The sequence below is a fragment of the Pholcus phalangioides genome, unplaced genomic scaffold (genome assembly GCF_987345545.1).
Source record: "Pholcus phalangioides strain wild (caught in Gottingen) unplaced genomic scaffold, Ppha-v1.0 ptg000017l_1, whole genome shotgun sequence".
Lineage (NCBI taxonomy): Eukaryota > Metazoa > Arthropoda > Arachnida > Araneae > Pholcidae > Pholcus > Pholcus phalangioides.
This window is the reverse complement of record NW_028301610.1, coordinates 11,396,488-11,408,064: the sequence shown is the minus strand read 5'-3', so window position 1 is coordinate 11,408,064 and position 11,577 is coordinate 11,396,488.

Here is an 11,577-nt window from a genome sequence, read left to right as displayed (position 1 = left end):
TTTATATTCAGAAATATCGACGAGGATTAAAAATCGAAAGTGGATTAAGTCTTTACATAACAATCAAGGGTTTAATTAAAAAAAAAATATTATGTTTTCCTGTTTGTGTGTTTTGGTACGTGAGTAGAATGGACTGTGTGATTGTTTGATATGAAGAGTTCTGATGTTATTTGGTTAGGTATTGTTGAAGTTGGGCTGTTTGGATTATTTCTGTCGAACCGTGGACCCGAAATGTTATTGAAATGGGATTGTCGAGAGATGATTTTAAATGGATCTGTGGTGCTTCTCGTGGCACCCGACGGGAATGTTGGACCGACAGTGTGTGTGTGTGTGGTGTCCAGTCCATTTTATAAGAAATTCAAAGTGGTGGGCCACTTTGAAGAAAGGGCATTCAACATTGTACGGAAATTATAATTATTTCTGGGAAAACAGTAGGTCTTAGCCGACGAGTGAACTTTTTTTTGTCTTTGCTTGTGGGCCAAAGGCTGGCGGGCCAAAAACCCCAACAGTTAACGTTTAAAAAATAAGCTTGGTGGTGTCTTGGCTGGTGCCAAGTCAAACAGGGGCTTACAAACTATCGAAGACTCATTAACTCTGAATTTTTCTTCATTCTAAAATTAATTATGGCATTAATTAAGAAAATATTTTTCCTTTCAATTCTAAAATTATTTCTTTCATTTATTTTGAAAATATTTTTTTTCATTCATTCATTCTGGAGTTTATACATGTGTGGAAAAAACACGTATCTTCTAACAGAGGTTTTTCTATGGTTTGAGGTGCTTTAGGGCGAGAATTAGCATTGAACGAGAAGGTTTCGATTACTAATCAAGCTTCGAAAATCGATTTATATTCAGAAATCTTAACGAGGATTAAAAGTCGAAAGTGGATTGTCTTTGCATGATAATCAAGGGTTTAATTTAAAAAATATATTTTCTTGTTTGTTTTTTGGTATTTGAGCAGAATGAACAGTGGTTCTTGGATGATGAGTTCTGAGACGCGTTTGATGTTATTTGGTTAGGTATTGTTGAAGTTAGCTGTTGCATGTACAACACTTGATTGTTATACTTGAATTTTAATTATTTTTGTTGACCCCCCCCCCCCTAATGGACACGATAGGTTATTAAAATGGGCTATTGTCGAGAGATGATTTTGAATGGACCTGATTCCATGGTACCCGACGGGAATGTTGAACCATTAGTGATATCTTAGGTGGGCTGGAGTCAAACAGGGGTTCATAAATTATTGAACACTTTCTTCATTAGTTCCTAATTTTTCTTCATTAGTTCCTAATTTTTCTTCATTAGTTCCTAATTTTTCTTCATTAGTTCCTAATTTTTCTTCATTAGTTCCTAATTTTTCTTCATTCTGAAACTAATTTTTGCATTGATTGTGAAATTAGAGTCGCCGATATGATGCTCCGGGGGGGCTGAAAGTTGCCAGACGTCCCGTAAATACGGAACACAGGCACGTACTCAGGATGGAGACTGGTGTTTTCCCTTCATTCTCGAATGATTTCTTTCTTACATTCTGTCTTTAATTACTAATTATGATATTATTCATTTTATTAATTCCGAAATTATTCCTTTTTAACTAATTTTGAAATTATTCCTTTTTAACTAATTTTGAAATTATTCCTTTTTAACTAATTTTGAAATTATTCCTTTTTAACTAATTTTGAAATTATCCCTTTTTAACTAATTTTGAAATTATCCCTTTTTAACTAATTTTGAAATTATTCCTTTTTAACTAATTTTGAAATTATTTCTTCCGGAAGAGCAAATAATCCTTTGCCTGATATAATCGCAGAACGAAGCAGCGAAAAATGTAAATAAAAGGAAAAACCACGAGAAATTTCTGGATGAAGACGATTTCTGGATTTCTGGGAATATCTCTTTCTTTAGTTCTGAATTTTCATCTTCAGTTTTAATTCTGAAGTTATTTCTTTCATAATCTCTGAATGTTTATTCATTCTTGGTTGGTGTGCGCATTAGTGTAAGTATTTTTCAGCATTCCATATATATTCTGTATGCGTGTTTGGATGCCGACTCATGGCAATATATAAAACAGGGGCTCCAGGCCCTAGAAATTTCGTTCGGGGGGGAGGGGGAACCGCTTTCATTTCGGAAACGGAAACAGTGATAGAACAATAGATTTGGCCATCTTTTTCCCTTTTTTCGGTCATTTTCTCACATTTCGGGGGAGGGGGGACCAGACCCCAAACTCCCCCCCCCCCGCTATGGCCTTGAGGGGCTCCAAAATAGGTTCTGGCCCTGAGCCTTCGAACTCGTTAACACGGCCTCGCTAACTGAAAGGATTCATATCAATTTAGTATTTCTTAACCATTTTTTCTCACCCAAGTGCAATAGAAACAACCCCAGACCAGTGCGTACACAATACAATATGCTACCCTTTTTTGTCATGCAGTAAGCTTATACAGTCGAATCCCGTTTTAACGAATACCGTTATAGCGAAAATCTCGTTTTAACAAACACTTTTCTAATCCCCTATATAAGTTTACATAGGAACAATGCTAGGTAACCTGGAATTCCTTTATAACGAAATTTCGTTTTAACGAAGTGATTCCTCCGGTCTCTTGGTGTTCGTTATAACGGGATTCGACTGTAATTAGATCCCCATATGTCTTGTGGCAGCTTCGACCGATTTCACGGCAGCCCCTTGAGTGATTTGACACAGCGTTTAGTAAACACCGCATGTATGACGACCAAATCGCACTCCGCTGTCCTATAGTTCTTTCACAAGACCAATTTGCCTGGTGAAATTTTCCCTTGAATTTGATTAAGAGGTTTTGCGGGGAATGCAACTACCCTGGTCTAGCTGTTCTGTAGGTCTTTCCCCGTAACAGCAGAGCGGAATTCTCTTTGTGGGTGGTATCCGCAGGACCGGCGGCTGAAGAGTATCATGGGCCCATGGGCAAAGTGAATTTTCTGATGCCCCTACCTGGCTAGAACTACCTACCTGCTAATTTACATGGTTGTCCCAATTGGTATTTTAATATACTTAGCCATTGTAAAGGCTGAAATTGATATGTGGAATTTCGCCATCATGTTGTGGCAACGGGTCTTTTCGTTTACAACGTATTTTGATTTCAGCAAGCAAGCTGTTTCGGGTGTTCACTCCAGTGTCCACTCCCACTTTAACCCTTACAGCGGCAATCCCGAGATATCTCGTCAAACTTGATCTGCTTTATTTCGGTCTCCCCCCCCCCCCCAAATATTTCGGGTTCTTAACTTTCATTTCGGGTGACGCGAGTCTCCATTGTCGTGTTTCAGCTGGCGGTTGACGCCAACGTGGCGTCATAGTCAATGCGTTTTGTTATGGGACTATAAAATGCTAGTGGTAGGGATAGAGCCTTGATTTTACATTTCGCAGTGAAAGTGCGCTTTTATTTCCAATGTGGCAGTCATAATTGTCATCGGGAAAATTTTAAAAATCGCTTAAAGGGTAGAGAGTATTAAATAATCCCTTCGCTTACAAGCCATTCACAAGAAATCCGGATGATCTCTATTTGATGAATCGGTGATAAATATGGTAACTTTGTCCTAAATGTCACCTAATGGGAAAACACACATTAGAAAAAAGAAAAGAAAGAGAAGGAAAAAGGTAGAAGAAAAGGTAGAAAAAAACAAATGAAAGGGAAACAGTATAATAGGTAAGAGAGTAGATTTATCTTTTCATCCTCACCCTACGTGTTCTCTTTTGCTCTTATATGTCCTTTCATAGGGTTACATCAAAGCTTCGCGACGATGAAGAGAGAGGAAGAAAAACAAGGAGAACTTGTTTGAATTTATTTCACTGGCGTTTGGATGCAATATTACGTCCTTGATCGCCGCTGTGCTGGTCGAGTGGTTATGGCGACGGACTCGCGATGCGAGGATCCGGGTTCGAACCCCACAGTGGTGGTCGGCTGAAGTTGGTTTTCTGTGGTTCCCAACTTCAAGGCGCAAATGCGAGCCGATCTCCCCGTTAAAAAGTCTCGCCACAGAGAGCAACAGTCCTACAACGATAAATCATTCAATCATAACACTTCACTCATAGTTAGAAAAACTGGTGGCAGATGGCAGTACTACACATAACAAGCATTACAGAGAAACAAAAAACTTCACGTCAGGTTTCACTACACATACACGCACATTCCCGCATGTACCGATTCGTTGGGGGTTCCGCGGGGGGGGGGGGGTGCATGTGTGGTGTAGCAGTAGTAGGTAGGGCCTCCAAAAAATGGCTCGGGGATCCATGATGTTCTTAAGTCAGCCACCTGGTTGGGCAATTTGCCTGTTGTGGCGTTGTATTTGTAAAGTGGTTAACAGTATTGGACCAGTTCCTTGAGGTTGAGCGTGGTCCAACCCTTCCGGGTAAATGGCTTACATCCCACCAGGGACAGAGCCTGGACTACGACTGGCCTTTAAATTCCTGGAGGTTCTATTTATAGTGTACAATTTCAGATTACTGCGAATTCCGATAGAGATCTCTAGACGAGAATTTTCATATGTAACACTGGTGGTTCACATACAAGACTACGACGCTATATTCAGAGACACTTCCCGAGTTACTTACTAAAATTTCCATCGATGCTCTCTATCGTAATCTACAAAAAAATCGGACACTACCTACTATAAGTAATGGATTCACGCCAAATATGAAAGAGATTTCGCGCTGAAATATATCTTGCGTCGGCTTCTAATCGTAGATTCGATCATGTTCTGCTAGGATATACTTCCTAGACAGGATATGCTTGAGAAGCAAATTCAACGAACCATGTACGTATTAAATCTCAAGTCTGATAACGCAAACTTCAAACCTTGTCGATATAAAAGATTCAAATATAACTGATCATATTCAGACACCATCAATTGCATCCGTTTTGCAATTGGACGGCTTTTATATAAAACGAACCAAGCACTCTTTTTAACATTTTTCAGATGTGCCGACATCTGAACTATTTAAAGAGGTGGGATTCTTTTTATCTAAATACAGTCGAATCCCGTTATAACGAACTCCAAGAGACCGGAGAAATCACTTCGTTATAAAGAAATTCGAAGTATTTGCATTTCTCCTACGTAAACTTATTTGGGGGGAATTAGAAAACTGTTCGTTAAAACGAGATTTTCGCTATAACGGAATTCAACTGTAGAAACAAGTGACATATAGGCTGTGATGCCGTCTGTGTGCACTCGAGCCAACTACAAAACTGAAGAGATAACTGAATCGAAGAAACTTTGAATGGTTTTTTCACTCAGTTTTGAGAGAGAAATTTAATGTCACTTGGTTCCTTTTATATAAAAGCCGTCCAATTGAACCTACACGATATAAGCAATATTTAAATAATTACTGTCATTTTAATTTCTTTTCTCTCTTATTATTTTTGAATTTTTTTTCAACTAGATGGCGTAGAGCTTGATAAATATAAAATTACAATGATCACGCATTAATGCAATTTCTAAAATGATTTCTATTCATCATCGATCATCGATTATTGAATAGTTGCATTCTTTACATGGGAAAATAAACAAAACTTTGACCAAGACATAGGGTTGTCTTGAGAGTACCATGGGTCTCCGGGCCAAGTGATTTTTCTGAGACATCCCCTCCTCCCCCGCTAGAAATGCCTGCCTACCAATTTCCATGCTTACTCTTGAAATTTTTAGTCTGATTTCATTTTCATATAAGGCCCCCGGGCCGGATAGGTCCGTGTGTTAAGACTTCACTGACAAGGGGTTGAAGTTCTAATTGAAAATACCGTATTTTGTCAGGGTTGTCTCAACAGCATCATGGGCCTCGGGCAAAGTGGTGCTCTGAGGCTTCGTGTGCCTACCAACTAATCTACTTACTCTCGAAAATCAAAGAAACATATGTAGAACCGCCCCCGCCAGACACGGTACCTGGTAGTGATCACGGGGGTCCCTTCTTGTATTAAGCTAGTGGTTTTTTTTTCCACCAGGACCCCCCCCCCCCCCCACATGCAGGAGCTACCCTTTCTACTTAATAAATTGATATCTGAGTATATTTATAGTTACAAAAATTTTACAAATAAGATGGATCTTCGCATTCTAAGTGTCTCACTTTTTCTCACCATATTTTACCTAAATGCATTTATTTTTCAAAGGTCTGTGGTTCCTTTAATCACCTCCCACGGCTCCCCTCTAACTTGATTTTCACCCTGGGACTCATTAGAATATCTCACGGCCACAAGGTGGCCAATATGGCCCCCTTTGACCCATATTTTCTTCTTGTGTGGCTCTCCTGTTTTATCCAGAGCCCACTACCTTCATTCAAGAGTCAGACCCTTTCCACTTGTCGAAATTAATTTAACCAAAACTGAATTTATAAAAAAAATGAACAAATTTTTTTTAAATAAATGCTCTCTGGAGCCCTGGGCCAGGTATGGATCCAGAAAGTGAGTGATTATCCTTCCCAATAGCCGAATAATGAGAAAAATAGGTATGTGTAAAATACGGGACGAGAGAGATCAACATGCCTACACAATAAATCGAACCTCCCGACAAATACCCTGGGTCCGTAGCTATCCTGGACTACAGCTCAGTAAGCTTCCTTCTTGTGGGGGTTTTTATGCATGGCCGTCTAAACATCGCAGGTCCTCAGGGAAATTGATGTTTTGGGGCCCATAGTTAGCTGGAAATAGCAGTTTACATATTTACATACGTGATATGGCCAATACTCGCTGTGTAGGCCCCCTATGAATATGAGGCCACGACCCATGCCCACACGAGACCATGAGTTACGATAGCCTTTGGACTATGGACTATAGTCATGGTCCTACGGACAGCTCTACTGGATTCTGAAAGTAATCATAATCACATTTTTTTCTCCACCATATTTCCCAAGAAACTTAATTTCTTCAAAGCTCTCTGTGGCCCCTCTCACCACTTGTCGTGGCTCTATCTCAGGACCAGGGATGTCTTAAGAGCGTCATAAGCCCCTCGGGCCAAGTGATTTTTCTGAAGTCCCCTGCCTTAATACCTGAAAATATCTGTCTACCAATTACCAAATACTTTCTGCCAAAAATTGCCGCAGATCTTGTTTTCACGAGACCCTTATACACTCGAGGCTCCTCCCGTGCCGTGCCCGGGTGGGGGCCCATACGTTAAGACGGCACTGCTCAAGAACACAAGGTTGAAAATCATGGTGTAGAGGGCCTCAAAATATCTAAAAACGGGTCCTTGATCGTCTATTTCCTCCAGATTTTTATAACGAGTGTAAATCAACAATGACTTCGAAATTCCCACGCACGTTTACTCGATTTTATTTTCCAAGCTTATCGCTTTTTCATGTTAATAACCTGCCATCATTTGGCCTAGTTGATTGAACATTAACTACATGCATTTATTTTATCGTTCAGGTATTCAATAGAGTGGGGGAAAAAAATATTATAAATGAGAGGAGTGTTTTAAGAAGATATTAGAACTTTAATACACCTCACATATATTTATTTTTTTGAAGGAATCTCACACCCATGATGATAGAGATTTCATGGTTGACAGCAACATGGATCGCTTACGGCGATATTTTCCACGATATTTTTGGGGGGAAAAAAAGTGTGTTTAAAATCTTAATCACCCTCTCTCTAGACTCAGCAATGGAGTTTTAAAACAAAAGGATCAAGTATAGTTTCTTTCCTGCATTTTTCTGTTATTTGAACAGAATATTAATGGCGTTTGAAATCAGGTAACGTTCATCCAATGTCAAGAATTTCCAACACATCTATTGTTACTTAAAACTCTAAAGACCAAAAAAAAAAATCTTTTCACAGGATATCTGTAATTATATATATAACTGATCTTCTTTTTCGGTGATTATTGTCCTCCCCGTCAAGATCTAATTCTAGGAATCTTAGAACGCCAAATTTTTTTGACGTAACCTTTGTGATTTTTTGAAAGGAAAGGAATATATATAATTTCTATTTGGCAAACAAAGGCAGTGTGTTAAGCCTTTTTTTTTCGAACTTTCTTACGTGAAAGGAATATTAAGTATTATTCTGTTGTGTGTGAAGAGAGTAAGTATTCTTGAGGAGATTGAGGACACGATTTTGCAAGTGTTTGGCTTTCTGAACCGTTATAGTAGAGGAAAATGGAATCGGTGGTAATTTAAAGACTAATGAAAAAATTTTTTTAAGGGCAATCAATGAAAGTACGATCTAGATCAGTGATTCCCAACGTGGGCGTTAACGCCCCCCCCCCCCTTGGGGCGATGGAATGTTCCGGGGGGGGGGGGTAGAAGCTACGGGTATGACATAGGATCCTATGGGTTAGATTGCGTTGGGGGGCGATGGTAGAAAAACATTTCTGAAGAAGGGGGCGATGGGACAAAAAAGGTTGGGAAACTGTTCTAGATCTATATACTGTAGATATCCAAATAAACATGCTTCTGAAGCCATAATTTCAGTAATATTAATTTAATTTCAATTAATAATAACTTCGGCTTACGTCACAGTTTGAGTCAGTTACCCTCCTTACGGGTAAAGTAGTGACAGTCGTAGCACAGTCATCTTTTACGAAGCACTGGATACCAAGCGAATTGAAAAGAAAAGTCATCTTCCTCTGTGGGGAATCGAATCACCAACTTCGCACTTTCCGGGAGCGTGTTCTACCATTAAACTATACGGACAATTTCTTTCCTAAGAACACTGTGTTGGATCCCTGGTTCGATTTTGGTTCGATTCCCCACAGAGGAAGGAGACTTTTCTTTCCAATTATCTTCGCTTGGTATCCAGTCATGTGTACTTCGTACAATTAGCGGAGAGGTTCATCGTTTCGCACAGTCATTTTTTTGCTACCACTGACTGTTATATACTTAGACAAGATTTTACACTAGTGCTCAAAAGTTGAGCAACAAAAACAAAAATGCTCAAAAAGGCATGTTTTTTTATTATTTTTTGTTGGCGATTACACAGGGCGTAGCGTAACTTCTCGGGGCCCCGGAGCACACATTTTCTTGGGAAGCCACCAAAAAGGAAAAATTGTGGAAAATAAGTATACATTTTTTGTGAGGCCCTATTCACCCCAGGGCAGTGCCCACGTTGCCCCAGCCTAGTTAAGGCCCTGGCCATAGGATGAAGCGAAAAACACTCTCATGTGAAGTTGCAAAGAAAATCAGAAATTTAAAAAAAAATCATATATTGCGCTACAAAAACTTCAATGAAAGAAGTCGGCGAACATGGAATATGGCCGCCTCTGCTGGATGCACGGGCTCGACAACGTCGATCTGTACCAGTAACGCGATTATTAATGGCGGTTTGGAGTATCAGGGTCCATTCACATAAAAAGCATGTTCGCTGCTCACTGAGACTTCTGCGAGGGTCTGGAAAGCAGTTAAACGTCTTCCAAGACGTTTTACTGTCAGCCACACAGTGACGAATTTTCAGTTTGTTGCTTTACTTTTAAGGAGCACAGCGTGTGTTAAATATGTAATTCTCTTAAAACCATCTGATAACCAAGATGGTCCAGTTTCCGCTGAACAGTTAGAGTTCAAATCGTTGTCGTAAGGTGGCGTTTCTCAAAGTGTGCGTCGCGGATCCCCCCTCCCACAAGGCCATCGCCAAACTTTGTCAAAGGCATCACGCAATAAGGGGAAAATACTGATGTTCGTCTAAATGAAGATGCGTACCGGGATCTACGAAACTTAAGACTGAGAATATTTTCAAATTTTAGTTACTAATTATTTGCACCATGGCTCCAGGAGCGGCTCAAATAAACATTCCTACCCTTGATTACCCTCTAAAATTTCAACCTAGTTTTGACGCCTCCAAACATGTTTTTTGGTCGACGAAGTTTTTTTTTTTGCCTTTTCAACTTGAATTTGAAGCTCCTGCTAGAGCGGTGGCAGCACAGTCGTACTGCCCAAGAGTCGCTCCAGCATGGCCTGCATAACCGGGGAATTGGGACGATCTCATCATTTTTTTTCACCCTATAAATTTACTACAGATGGCCCGCCAAAGATAAGGTCCCTGATGCAAGAGGGGGAAAGGAGAAAGGATTTGCACAACTGCTACTGCTATGACAGTGTCCGGATTTGTGACTGTTAGGGCAAACGAGCAGCAAATTTATGGCTATTAGATCAAAAGAAAGCCATGGGTAAGGGGTTAAACCACGGGTCAATGATTTCTAGAACTAGGGAACCTCGGATAACTGATCACTAGGGCAAGGGAGCTAGACCAATCTTTCTGTGCTTGGGTGATCATTAGGGCAAGGGTGCTGTGGGGTAATGAGCACTAGTGCAATCGAACCACAAGTAAATAAGGACTAGGACAGGAGCCTCGACTGAGTGATGTCTGTATTACAAGAGAGCCGGGGGCGAATGACTAGCCCAAGGGTGCACACTGCTCTTAAGCTGTGAAGAGAGACTTGATTTTTTGAAAATGTTCGCTTCGAAAGAGCGCAGATGGTGGGGAGATAGGATTGAAGTGTTCAAAATTTTCAATGGGGTGGATAAAATGTACCATGAGTTATTAATGCATCGTCAATCAACTGCTTCGACAAGAGGATACCAGTATCGATTGATAAGGGTATAAGGCCTTTGTTTCCCTCATTGTTTGACCAAAGGGTCCTCGGGTAAGTGCTAATTGGAAACCACTGATCCTGATAAAGTTATAAAAGTAAGAGTAAACTAAAACACCGAGGGTATACTTTTCTCTGATACAATATAGAGTCATGGTCAATGTATACAGTGTAGTCTCGAAGGTACGTCTGGCAGGGCTCCAGCTCGGGGGCCCGAGACAAATCTCATTACTTTTGTCATTTTTACACTACAAATTCACTACGGAGGGGCCCGTCAAAGATCTCAGCCTATCTCAGCCCAGGGGCGTGGATCAAAGATGTGGGGGGCCATGTATCCAGTATTACCTCCCATAACGGATACTCCCCGCAAGTGGACACCTCCCGTTAATGGACACTTTTTTGAATTACATGAACAGGATTCAATGTATTTTACTACCTGTTAACGGACAATTCCCGTTACGGGACAAAATTGTTGGTCCCAAGGGTGCCCCGTATTTCTTCAGCTACTTTTTCACATAATTTCCATTGTTTCTGAAAGATCTGACAAAACGCGAGGCTGAGTTTTAAAAGCCCAAAAAATGGCTGTGTCAAAGTAGTGTTTTGTAACCTGATGTAGGTAGGATGACCATTCTTTGACGTTCTTTTTTTTTTCAATTCTTCATCCGTTTGGAAACGCTTGCAGGAGAGGAACTTCTAAAGCAAAAAGGCAGAGCAATCTCACAGGCTCTCGGTTTTGTGTCTGGGCTATATTAAGGAAAATGCTTGATTAAATTCTTGGTGAACAAAACATTTTATTTTATTAGAGCAGCAGTATGGGGCATGATCCTCACAAGGGACGGGCTGGCATGGCCCCCACTAAGGTGGGCTGACAGGGATCCAGCTCTGGGGATCTTTTTTTGGTTTTTTTCATGCTATAAATTCATTATAGAAGGGCACGTAAAAAGACTGTCTTGGGGCCCGCTAACGATCCCAGTCAGAGAACAATGCTCCAGGATGTGGAGTCATGGTGCCCTAACCCTGGGGTACAGGACAGTTGTTGATGTTT